The 13,593-nt window shown below is 45.3% G+C and overlaps 1 protein-coding gene and 1 long non-coding RNA gene across 3 annotated transcripts in view; one reads left to right on the forward strand and one right to left on the reverse strand.

Moving 5' to 3' along the window:
• LOC140718393 (uncharacterized) overlaps positions 1-9,827 on the forward strand; it is a 45,465-nt gene extending 35,638 nt beyond the window's left edge. For both annotated transcript variants that reach the window (XR_012096677.1, XR_012096678.1), the window contains exons 3-4: positions 1,853-1,937; positions 9,412-9,827. This is a non-coding gene — a long non-coding RNA (uncharacterized lncRNA). The remainder of the gene's footprint in view (positions 1-1,852; positions 1,938-9,411) is intronic.
• Positions 1-13,593, reverse strand: part of LOC140718375 (discoidin domain-containing receptor 2-like) — a 136,311-nt gene that overhangs the window by 97,790 nt on the left and 24,928 nt on the right. The gene's annotated exons all lie outside the window — the stretch shown is intronic.

A 13,593-nucleotide genomic window follows, 5' to 3' on the forward strand; every position in this document is an offset into this window, starting at 1 on the left:
TCCTTACCGGCTACTCAAACTACAAGTTAATCTTTAGGGAATCCTGCATGAGGACTGCTAAGTCCCCTTTCACTGCTGACTTTATAATTTTCTCCCCAGTTATAAAATAATTTATGCCTTTTTTCCTTCAATCAAAGTGCATGACCATATATTTCCCTACACTATATTCCACCTGCCACTTATTTATCCATTCTCCTTATCTATCTAAGTCCTTCAGCAGACTCTCTGTTTCCTCAACACTACCTGCCCCTCCACCTATCTTTGTATTGTCCACAAATTTAACCACAAAGCCATTAATTCCTTCACCCCAGATCATTGACATATAACATGAAACGAAGTGGTCCCACTACAGACTCCTGCAGAACACCACTAATTTCTCGCAGCCAACCAGAAAAGATCCCTTTATTCCCACTCTTTGCTTCCTGCCAGTCAGTTAATCTTCTATGCATGCTGAGATCTTATCAATAACACCACATGGGCTCTTAACTTGTTAAGCAGCCGCATATGTGGCACCTTGTCAAAGGCCATAAATAGGGTGAATGCCCATAGTCTTTTTCCCAGGGGTTGGGAATCAAGAACTAGAGGATGCAGACTTAAAGCAAAAGAATCTGTGACAGCTTGAGGAGGTGGTTAATTATAGAGATTGGGATTTACCCTGGTACATCTGGCTGAAGGGGGACCTAGAGAGAGGTCAATACGTGGAACAAGGTGCCAGAGGAAGTTGGTGAAGCAGGAACATGAACAACATTTAAAAGACAATCACATAGATAGGAAAGGTTTAGAGGGATAAGGCCTTATGCAGGCAAATGGGACTGTCTTTGACTGGAATCTTGGTTGGCAGTGTGGGTAAGGATCTTGTTTCTCTGCTGTTTGAGTCTATGGTGCTAGGTGAACTAATTTTCTTCATTAATTCCACAGGATCTAAGACTAATTACCGGGCCACAGTAAAATTGAAATGACAGTGTGGTACTAAAAACTTACTTTTCCTGTACTTGTGTCCCTGGGCTGGGATTGAACCACTCACCTTCTGATTCGGAAGCAAGAGCAATACGAATGCACCACAGCTGACCACATGATGTGGATGATAGAAACCCATCAGAGACCATCCTATTTCAAAGTCTCTGCTTTGGTCCTATAGTAACACCCAATGCAAGGAGATGAGACATTAGAGGGGAAACTCCCATTCAAAAAGGAATGAATTAGTGGAAGGATATGTGACACCTTGAGGTGATGGGATCTGCCCTGGCACATACACCCATCTTCTGCGGCACTGCTACCTAATCTTACCCTCTCTGGCTCTCCAGATTGTAAGAAGCTTTCACTCTGTTTCGTAGATCCAGAAGGAACAGCTCCAGTCTTCTTCCAAAAAGAAGGAGGGCTTGGATTTATTCACACAAGCCAGGAGCTGGCACAGTGAGCGGCTCTGGAGACCCCGGTTTGGTCCCGACTTCTGGTGCTGTGTATGTGTGGAGTCTGGGTGTTGTCCTAGTAGCTGTGTTGGTTTCCCCGGGTGCTCCCAAGCGAACCACTGTTTGGTCAAAGAGCTGCTGTAAATCACTCAACTGAGTGAAGGTTCAAAGTTCAAAGTTATTTATTTAGCGATACAGCACGGAGTAGGCCTTTCCAGTCCCACGAGCCACGCCGCCCCAGCAAACCCGATTAACCCTGACCTCATCACAGGACAATGTACAGAGTGGGAGGAAACTGGAGCATGATGTACAGACTCCTAGCAGAATGGCGCCAGAATTGAACTCCGAACTCCGGAACACCTCGAGCTGTAATAGTGCCGCCCTCACCACTCTGCTATCCATAAATATCACCCAATGCTACTTTGAGATTCATTTTCTTGCAGGCATTCACAGTGGAATAAAGAAATACAGTGGAATGAATGAAAACCTACACACAAAGACTGACAAGCAATCAATGTGCAGAAGAAGGTAAGCTGTTCAAATAAGTGAATAAACAAGCAAACAATACTGAGAACAGGAGTGGTAGAGTCCCTTGAAAGTGAGTCCATAGGTTGTGGAAAGGTTGTCCACAGGTGGGAGCAAAAGAATGATGGAGGGGCACGTGAGGGAGAGCATACGGCATGGGGCTGTTGGCTGAGAGACAGAATAAATGCAATGGACTGAAGTTCAAAGGTCTGAAAGTCATAACTCGATGGCCAAAGCCTGGAGGCCCAGAGGCCTGTCCTGGAGTTGGAGGGCTGCCATTGTGTGTGTGTGTGGGAGGAAGAGAGGAAAGGGGCGTGCTTTTGCTGGTGTTAGACCACGTCATAGGAGCAGAATTACGCCATTCGGCCCATATGGTCTGCTCCACCATTCCATCATGGCTGATCATGGATCCCACTTAACCCCATACACCTGCCTTCTCGCCATATCCTCTGATGCCCTGATTGAACAGGAAAATATCAACTTCTGCTTTAAACATACCCACAGTCTTGGCCCTCCATTGCCGTCTACAGCAGAGCATTCCACAGATTCACTACTCTATGTCTAACAAAAATCCTCCTTACCTCTGTTCTAAAATGTCACCCCTGAATTTTGAGGCTGTGCCCTCAAGAGAAACACTAGATGTTTCCACAAGAGGAAACATCCCATCCACATCCTCTTTAGCTATTCCTTTCAAAATGTGGTAGGTTTCAATGAGATCCCCTCAAATTCATCTAAATTCCAGTGAGTACAGGCCCAAACCTGACAAACTCTCTTCATATGTTAACCCCTTCATTTCCAGAATCATCCTCGTGTACAGCATCTGGACACTCTCCAATAACAACACATCCTTTCTGAAATATGGGGCCCAAAACTGTTAACAATACTCCAAGTGCAGCCTGACTAGTGTCTTATAAAGGCTCAGCATTAATTCCTTGCTTTTATATTTTTATCCCTCTTGAAATAGATGCCAACATTGCATTTGCCTTCTTTACCACAGACTCAACCTATAAATTAACCTTCTAAAGTCTTGTGCGAGGACTCCTAAGTCGCTTTGAACCTCTGATGTTTGAGCCTTCTCCCCATTTAGAAAATAGTCTGCACTATTGTTCCTTTTATCACAATACATCTCCCAGCACTGTATTCCATCTGGCACTTTTTTGCCCATTCTTCCAATTTGTCTAAGACCTGCTGCAATCACATTGCTTCCTCAGCACTACCCCCTTCCCCTTCACCTATCTTCATATCATCCACAAACTTTGCCACAAAGCCATCAATTCCATTATCTAAATCACAGACAAACAATGTGAAAAGTAGTGGTCCCAATACTTACCCCTGAGGATCACCACTAGTCACTGGCAGCCAACCAGAAAAGGGTCCTTTTATTCCCACTCACTGCCTCCTGCCTGTCAATTATTTCTCTATCCATGCCAGTATCTTTCATGTAACGCCACAGGATTTTATCTTGTTAAACTGCCTCATGAGTGGCACCTTATCAAACACCTTCTGAAAATCCAGGTAAATGACATCCACTGTCTCTCCTTTGTCCATCCTGTTTGTTGCTTCCTCAAAGATCTCGAACAGAGTTGACAGGCAAGATTTCCCTTCACAGAAACCATGCTGAATTATCCTCAATAATAGACTCCAACACTTTCCCAACCACTGAGGTTAGGCGAACTGGCCTATAATTTTCTTTCTTTTGTCTTTCTCCCTTCTTAAAGAGTGGAGTGACATTTGCCATCTCCCAGTCCTCCAGGACCATGCCAGAATCAAGTGATTCTTGAAAGATCATGACCAATGCATCCTTTATATTTTCAGCAACCTCACTCAGGACACTAGGATGTACAGTAGCCCATCTGGTCCGGGTGACTTATTCACCTTAAGACCTTTTAGTTTGCCTTGCACCTTTTTCTTTGTAATTGCAATGGCACTCACTCCTACTCCCTGACACTCACGGACCTCTGTCACACTGCTAATGTCTTCCACAGTGACGACAGATGCAAAGTACCTATTAAGTACATCTGCCATTTTTTGTCTCCCATTAATACCTCACTAGCATCATTTTCCAGTGGTCCAACATCAACTCTCACCACAACACACACAAAATGCTGGTGGAACACAGCAGGCCAGGCAGCATCTATAAGGAGAAGCACTGTCGATGTTTCGGGCCGAGACCCTTCGTCAGTGTGTCCTGTGTTCCACCAGCATTTTGTGTGTGTTGTTGTTTGAATTTCCAGCATCTGCAGATTTCCTCGTATCAACTCTCACCTCTCTTTTACTCTTTATATAACTGAAAAAAAAACTTTTGGTATCCTGCTTTATATTATTTGCTAGTTTGCCTCATATTCCATCTTTTCCCTTCTTAGAGCTTTTTTAGTTGCCTTTTGTTTGATTTTAAAAGCTTCTCAATCATCCAACTTTCCACTCACTTTTGCTATCTTATATGCCCTTTCCTTGGTTTTTATGCAGTTCTTAGCTTCCCCTGTCAGCCACGGTTGCGTGCCCCTGCCATTTGAGAACATCTTATTCTGTGGGACATATTTATCCTGTGCCTCGTGAGCTATTCCCTGAAACTTCAGCCATTTCTGCTCTGCTGTCATCCCGTCAATATTCTCCTGCAATCCACATGGGAAAGCTCCCCTCTCATATCTCTGTAATTTCCTTTATTCCATTGCGATACTCATACATGTGACTTATGCATCTCCCCTCTCAAGTTACAGTATGAATTCAATCATGTTATAATCACTGTCTCCCAAGGGTTCCTTTATGTTAAGCTCCCTATTAAGATCTGGGTTATTACACTATACACAATCTAAGATAGCCTTTTCCCTGAGTTGGCTCAAGCACAAGCTACTCTAAAAAGCTACTCAAGCATCTCATAAGCATTCAACAAATTCCCTCTTTTGCGATCCAACATCAACTTGATTTTCCCAATCCCCTTGCATATTGCAGTTCCCCATACAACTGTGGTATTATCCTTATTACATGCCTTTTCCATCTCCCTTTGTAATCTCAACCCCACGTCTTGCCTACTATTTGGAGGCCTATATATGATTCCCATAATAGTCTTTTTTACACTTGCAGTTTCTTCACTCTACCCACAAAGATTCAACATTCTTTGACCCAATGTCTCCTCTTTCTAAAGTTGTAATTCCATCTCTTACCATCAGAGCCACACCACCGCCTATGCCTACCTGCCTGTCCTTTTGATACAAATTATATCCTTTGATGTTAAGCTCCCAACCATGTCCTTCTTTCAGCCACAACTAAGTGTGCCCCCATAATTGTGTCATGAATTCATCCACCTTATTCCAAATGCTAAGTGCATTTAAATGCAGCACCTTCAGTCCCGCATTCTTTGCTCATTTGAATTTTGCCTCTGTGGTACAATTTAATTCTTTGCTCTGTCTGCATTTGTACCCAATTATTGGCCGGTCCTTCCTTTCATTCATGTTACATCCATCATCTACCGGTAAACCTGCTGGCTCATCCTCAGCTCTGTCCTACTGGTTTGCATCCCCCCATATTAGTTTAGATCACTCCCAGCAGCTGTAGTAAACCTGCCTGCAAGAATATTGGTCCTCCTCAGATTCACGTGCAACCTGTCCCTTTTATACAGGTCACACCTGCCACAGAAGAGGTCCCAATGATCCAGAAATCTGAATCCCTGCCCCCTGCTCCAATTCTTCAGCCATGCATTTATCTGCCTCCTCATTTTATTCCTATCCTCACTGTTGCATGGCACAGACAGCAATTCCAAGATTCCTAAATCTTGAGATCCTACTTCTCAGCTTCCTTCCTAACTCCCTGCATTCTGTTTGTTGTTTTGTTGTGTTCTCTGTTGTTCTGCCAAGTATTGTGAGTATGCTGTGTTGGTATCATAATGTGTGGTGACACTGGAAGGCTACCCCCAGCACATCCTTAGCTTAGTTGGCATCATACAGTGATATATTTCACTGTGTTTTGTATGTACATGTGATAAATAATCTGTATCTGAATCTCAAGGGCCTCATCTGTGAGCAAAATTTCCAAAAAACCCATTGCAATACTTAGCAAGATTGCCATGGACACAGCCCAGTCCATCACAGAAAGCATCCTCCCTTCCACACTTCCCGCTGCCTTGACAAAACAGCCAACATAATCAAGGACCACACACACCCTGAACATTTTCTCCTCTATCCCATCCCACTGGGCAGAAGTTACAAAAGGTTTAAGGCACCACCAGGCTCAAAGACATCTTCTATCCTGTTGTTATCCGTCTCTTATGCTCTGAACACAAAATGTTGGAAGAAATCAGCAGGTCAAACAGCATTAATGGAAAAGAATAATCAGGCAATGGTTTGGGTGGAGACCCTTCTCCAGGACTGGAAAGGAAGGGGAAGGAATTCAGAATAATATGCTAATAGATGAACTCTTGCTCTCCTAATCTACCTCATCATGGCTCGTGCACTTTATTTGTCTACCTGCACTGCACTTTCTAACAGGTACAACACGCTGGAGGAAGTCAGCAGGTCGGGCAGCATCCGTGGAAACGAGCAGTCAACGTTTCGGCCCGAGACCCTTTGTCAGGACTGATGAGGGAGGGGGCAGGGGCCCCATAAAGAAGGTGGGGGAGGGTGGGAAGGAGAAGGTTAGTAGGTGCCAGGTGAAAAACCAGTAAGAGGAAAGATCAAGTGATGGGGGAGGGGAAGCAGGGAGGGGATAGGCAGGAAAGGTAAAGAAGGAATGTAAGGGGAAAGCACTATGGGTAGTAGAAGAAGGCAGAACCATGAGAGAGGTGATAGCCAGCTGGAGGATGAGGCAGAGTGAGACTGGGATGGGGGAAGGGAGAGGGAGGGAATTACTGGAAGTTGGAGAATTCAATGTTCATACCAAGGGGCTGGAGACTACCCAGACGGTATATGAGGTGTTGCTCCTCCAACCTGAGTTTGGCATCATCATGGCAGTAGAGGAGGCCATGTATGGACATATCCAAATGGAAATGTGAAGCAGAGTTGAAGTGGGTGGCAAGCAGGAGATCCTGTCTATTGTGGCGGATGGAGCAGAGGTGCTCGATGAAGTGGTCCCCCAGTCTGCATCGGGTCTTACCGATGTAGAGGAGGCCGCACTGGGAGCGCCAGATGCAATAGATTACCCCAACAGACTCACAAGTGAAGTGTTGCCTCACCTGGAATGACTGTTTGGAGCCATGAATAGTGGTAAGAGAGGAGGTGTAGGGACAGGTGTAGCACTTACGCTTGCAGGATAATTGCCAGGTGGGAGATCTGTGGGGAGGGACATGTGGACCAGGCAGTCGCAGAGGGAACGGTCCCTGCAGAAAGCAGAAAGGGGTAGAGAGGGAGAGATTTGCTTAGTGGTGGGGTCCTGTTGAAGGTGGCGGAAGTTGCTGAGGATGATGTGCTGGATCCGGAGGCTGGTGGGGTGGTAGGTGAGGACAAGGGGAACTCGGTCCTCGATGTGACGGGAGGATGGAGTGAGGGCCAAAGTGCGGGAAATGGAGGAGATGCGGGTGAGGGCATCATTGATGACAGTAGAAGGGAAGCCACGATCCTTAAAGAAAGAGGACATTTGAGATGTACTGGAACGGAAAGCCTCATCCTGGGAGCAGATGCGGTGGAGACGGAGTAACTGGGAATAGGGAATAGCATTCTTGCATGTGGCAGGATGGGAAGAGATATAGTCGAGGTAGTTATGAGAGTCAGTGGGTTTATAGAAGATGCCAGTGGACATTCTGTCTCCAGAGATGAAGACCGAGAGATCGAGAAAGGGGAGAGAAGTGTCCGAGATGGACCAAGCGAATTTGAGGGCTGGGTGGAATTTAGAGGTAAAGTCGATGAAATTGATGAGCTCAGCATGGGTACAGGAAGCAGCACCAATGTAGTTGTCAATGTAGTGAAGGAAAAGTTGGAGAGCAGTATCAGTATAGATTTGGAGCGTAGGTTGTTCCACTTAACCAATGAAGAGGCAGGCATAGCTGAGGCCCATGCTAGTGCCCATAGCTACACTCTTAGTTTGAAGAAAGTGGGAAGAGCCAAAAGAGAAGTTATTAAGTGTGAGTACCAGTTCTGCCAACCGGAGGAGTGTGGTGGTGGTGGGAAACTGGTGAGGTCTATTGTCAAGAAAGTCTGTATTCTTTAGCCAGATAGAACATAGAACAATATTGCAGAAGAACCAGCCTTTCAGCCCACAGCGTTGTGCTGTCCAACCTACAGCCCTTTCAAAAGCCTCCTTCATATCTGCCTCCACCACCATTCCTGGCAGTGCAACCATCCCTCTGTATATAAAAAAAAGCTTGCTCTGCACATATCCTTTGAACTTTCCCTTTACATTTGATCACTCAAAGTGCAGATTAAGGGCAGATTAAAGTCCGTATGCCATTTCTCTGCTCTGGTCTGCAATTGATTTATAGCCCACTGTATCCTTTGACAATTTTCTGCACCATCCACAATACCACCAATCTTTGCATCATCTGCAAATTTACTAACACACTCATCTAGTTCATCCAAGTCACATATACATGTATATAACACAAATACTAGGTCCCAGTATGGATCCCAGCAGAAAAGCACTGGTCACGGACTACCAGTGATCCAATGATGACTACCCTATTGGCAAGCCAATTCTGAATCCAAATAATCAAGTAACTGTGAATGCCATGAACCTTCTGAATAAGCCCACCATGAAGGACCCTGTCTATGTTGTGGGCAGAATCTCCAATGGTGATGAGGTGTATAAGAGTGAGATAGATTAGCAGGTAGAGTAGTGTTGCAACAACAACCTTGCACGGTATGTCACAAGCCCAAGGAATTGATTGTTGACTTCAGGAAGAAGTGGTTGGGAAGACACATCAGTCCTCATCGGGGGGTCAGCAGTGGAAGGTGTGAGCTTAAAGTTCCTTGGCAACAACATCTCAGAATATCTATTCTGGGCCCGCCATATTGATGCTGTTATGAAGAAGGCATAGCTATATTTTATTAGAAATTTGAGGAGATTTGGTATGTCAAAGATTCTGGTAAATCTCTAGAGATGTACTATGGTTTGCATTCCGACTGGCTGCATCAGTGTCTAGTATGGAGGCTCCAATGCACAGGATTAAAGAGATGCAGAGGGTTGTCAACTCGGCCATCTCCATCATGGGCACTAGCCTCCCTATCATGAAGGATATCTCCATGAGGGGCTGCCTCAAGAAGGCAGCATCCATCATTAAGCTCCCTCACCATCCAGGAAATGATGTCTTCTCACTACTACATCAGGGAGGAGGTACGGGAGCTGAAGACCCACACTCAATGGTTTAGTAACAAATTCTTTGCCTCCTTCATTAGACTTCTGAATGGCCCATGGACCCATGAACACTACTTCACTATTTAGTTCTTTTTGCACTATTTATTTATTTTTAGTATTCAGAAATTGAAAGATTCAAAGTACATTTATTATCTAAGTATGAGTACAGAATACAGCTCTGACATTCATCCTCCTGCAGGCAGCCACAAAACAAAGAAATATCATGGAACCCATTCAAGAAAATCTCAACCACCCGATGCACGGGGAAAAGACCAGATTGTGCAAATGGCAACACATAGAATATGAAACATCAAACCAAGAGTCCAGTAGTATTCCATTTAGTTCAGCACAGAGCATCGCTGCTAGCCAAAGCAGAGTTAGGGCCATTGTTCACTGAAGCACCCTGGTCCACAGTGATCACCCCAATCAAACCGCACAAAAACAGCAAAAAAACGAGTAACCAAAACACAGAAACCTACGCAACAAGTCCCCCAAAACACAGCAATGCCGATCGATCATGGCAACATAGATCCCAAGACTCCTGCGCTTTCCTCTGACAGCAGCCTGCGAGAGGTAGAGGAAGACTAGTCAAACACAGGCAGATTGTGCCGAACACCCGCCGTCCTCATTGACTTCAACTTTGCTCGAAGCCTCAATCAGAGAGAAGCAATGGAGTCAATCATGGGCTCTCACCCTGTCTTCAGGCTACCAGGTCACATGCTCTGCTACAAATATGTATGTTTCTCAATGTAACTTATAGTACATTTTTAGGTATTGTATTGTACTGCTGCTGCAAAGCAACAGATTTTATGACTTATGTCAGTGATTATAAACCTGATTCTGAGCCTTACTAAAATTGAATTGACTTTATTTTTTACATCCTTCACATTCATGAGGAGTAAAAATCTTTATGTTACATCGCTGTCTAAATGATTAATGTGCAATTATAGTCATTTATAATAAATAGAACAGTCAATGTAACATAGAATATACTCAAATCAGTGTGAGTTCATCAGTCTGATGGTCTGGTGGAAGAAGCTCTCCCAGAGCCTGATGGTCCTGGCTTTTATGCTGCGGTACCGTTTCCCAGATGGTAGCAGCTGGAATAGATTGTGGTTGGGGTGACTCGAGTCCCCACTGATCCTACACATCTGCCTTTGTAAATGTCCTGAATCATGGGAAGTTCACAACTACAGATGCTCTGGGTTGTCCGCACCACTTGGTGCAGAGCCCTGTGATTAAGGGAGGTACCTTTCTCATCCAAAATCTGTGTCACCAACATCCACGTTATTTTTACTACCCTGATGTACCTAAGCATGGCGTGATGTGTCTGGATGGCTAGTAAACAGAAGTTTTTCTCTGTTTCTTGGTAATGTGAGAATAATAACCGATACCAAAGCAATGATGGGGTATCGCAAATAACATTGTTGAGCTGCCCCAGGACTGCAGTGTGTGCAGTTCCCATCTTCTCTCACATACAGATGCCGCCTGACCTGTTGGTCCAACACTCACTGTTCAACCACTGTAATCAGATTACGGACAAAGGGATGTGAGTCTTGGCAGAGTGGGTGCAGGGTTGGTGTCTCTCCTGGCTGGGGTGTCTAGCTGCCCACTGTCACAGCCCAGAGTATCTTCACCAAGAAGGTCGGTCACTGTGTACGTTCAGACACAGAGTGCAGTAGATGTTTCGTTAAAAAGGATCAGAGACTTGGGGTTAATGAGTAGACTAGCGCTAGGGGAATGGAGAGGCAACATTGAATAGTGAAGTACAGAGGGGAGGGGGGGTTGCTGAATGCTTCCCCTCCCCCCCCACTTGTTCCTTCCCCTTCCTACTTGGCTCACTCTCGTCCCTCTCTCCATCTTCCCATTCACGGTGTACCAGCATTCAACATGCTTCTCTCCTGCACCACCCTGACCCCAGTTCTCTCCCAAATTCCCGCAGCCACTCCAAGCTGCTTCTCCTGTCCCCTTCTAAGCATCTAAACCAGACCCCAGCACTGTGGAAATCTCTCTCCATGTCCGGTGCCACTGGGAATACTTTCCCTAATAAACTGGATCATATGCTTTTAAACATCCCCCCACCCCTTGAATCCACTTCCCTCTGAAACACAACCCCTCTTGAAAATGCCGTAGTGTCTGAGACAGCTCTTCAGTCTGAACCCTTTTAACCACCTGAATCGATACGAAAGGAATCCACAGAAGTCCCTCTGCAATCTAAACAAGGCCGGCTTCCTGCCATACTTGGGCGTTGCTAGGAGACGGCATTGACTGGGGTTTGGGTTGGATTTACTTAACAGCTATTCACCCACCATACATAGGGCCAGGATCCCACATTCCTACCTCACCCATTGCCCCCTGGTGACCTTTCACCTTCCCCTAACCCTCGCTTATCAAGAATCTATCTTCCTTTGTCCTAAAATATTCAAAGTCTTTGTTACCACTGCCCTTTAAAGAAGAAGAAGTCTCTCTCCCAGGAGTGTAGGAAACTGAGAGGTGATTTAATAGAGGTGTATGAAATCTTGAGAGGCATAAATAAGGTCAATGCACTCAGTCCGTTTTCCAGGGTTGGAGAATCAAAAACTAGACGGTATAGATTTAAGGTGAGAGAGGAAAGACTTATAAGGAACCCGAGGGATAGCTTTTGCACACAAAGATCAAGTTCAAGTTTCAAGTTTAAGGTTAATTGTCACTCAATCTTCAGAATCAGGTTGAATATCACTGGCACATGTATACCTGTGAATACAGCCAAATAAAACAATGTTTCTCTTGGGCCAAGGTGCAATACACATTACCAACAGTCACACACAGCACAAGGCACATATAAGATATCAGTAAAATAGAAGACCTTGAGTCAATGAATGTTGCAGCAGTCTGCAGCAGAAAACAGGTGGCTTGTCTTCTGCCAAGCGAGCACTGGGGGACAGCACAGAGTCCGATGCCTCTCTCCGGGGCACATTATTACACACACACACACACACACACACAAGGAAAAGGCTGGCAGATGAAGTGGTTCAGGCATGTATGATAACAGCTTCTAAAAGACTGGGACAGGTATATAGGTAAGACAGGGTTGAAATGGTTATGGGCTGAACAACGGGACTTGCTTGGATGGGGGATCTTGGTCGGGCATAGACCTCGTGCCAAAGGGCCTGACTCCATGCTGTATGACTGTGCATTCCATGGATTCATGGTCCTCTGGGAGAGAACACAGGAGATTCTGCAGATGCTGGAAATCCAGAACCACACATACAAAATACCAAAGCAACTCAGCAGGTCAGGTAGCATCAATGAAGAAGAATAAAAAGTCAGTGTTCATGTTCATCAGGACTGGAAAGGAAGGGGGAGAAGCAGACTAAGATGGTGGGGAGGATGAGAAAAAACTGACAGGGAATAGGCGAGGCCAGGTGAGGGGGAAGGGGGATGGATTGGAGAGGAGGAGAGATGCTGGGAGGTGATAGGTGAGGAACACAATGGTTGTTTGTCAGTCTTGCTGTGTGCAGTCCTTCATTGATTCTATCGTGCTTATTTGTATTTGTGAATGCCCGCAAGGAAATGAATTTCAGGTTAGTATGTTCTTGGATAATAGGTTTAATTTTGAACTTTGAGAGTCTGGGTGAACACACAGAAAACCTACAGCACAATACAGGCCCTTCGACCCACAAAGCTCTGCCGAACATATCCTAGGGTTACCCGTAGCCCTCTATTATTCTAAGCTCCATGTACCTGTCCAGGAGTCTCTTAAAAGACCCTATTGTATCCGCCTGCACCACCGTCACTGGCAGCCCATTCCATGCACTCACCACTCTCTACGTTAAAAAAACTTACCCCTGACATCTCCTCTGTACCCTCTTCCAAGCACCTTTAAATTGTGCCCTCTCATGCTAGCCACTTCAGCCCTGGGAAAAAGCCTCTGACTATCCACACAATCAATGCCTCTCATCATCTTATACACGTCTATCAGGTTACCTCTCATCCTCTGTCGCTCCAAGGAAAGAAGGCCAAGTTCACTCAACCTCTTCTCATAAGGCATGCTCTCCAATCCAAACAACATCCTTGTAAATCTCCTCTGCACCCTTTCTATTGCTTCCACATCCTTCCTGTAGTGAGGCGACCAGAACTGAGCATAGTATTCCAAGTGGGGTCTGACCAGGGTCCTATATAGCTGCAACATTACCTCTCTGTTCTAAACTCAATCCCATGATTGATGAAGGCCAATGCACCGTACACTTTCTTAACCACAGAGTCAACCTGTGCAGCATCTTTCAGTGTCCAGTGGACTTGGATCCCAAGATCCCTTTGATCCTCCACACTGCCAGGAGTCTTACCATTAATATTATATTCTGCCATCATATTTGACCTACCAAAATGACCTACTTCACAT

Source organism: Hemitrygon akajei, chromosome 2 (assembly GCF_048418815.1).
Source record: "Hemitrygon akajei chromosome 2, sHemAka1.3, whole genome shotgun sequence".
Taxonomy (NCBI): Eukaryota; Metazoa; Chordata; class Chondrichthyes; order Myliobatiformes; family Dasyatidae; genus Hemitrygon; species Hemitrygon akajei.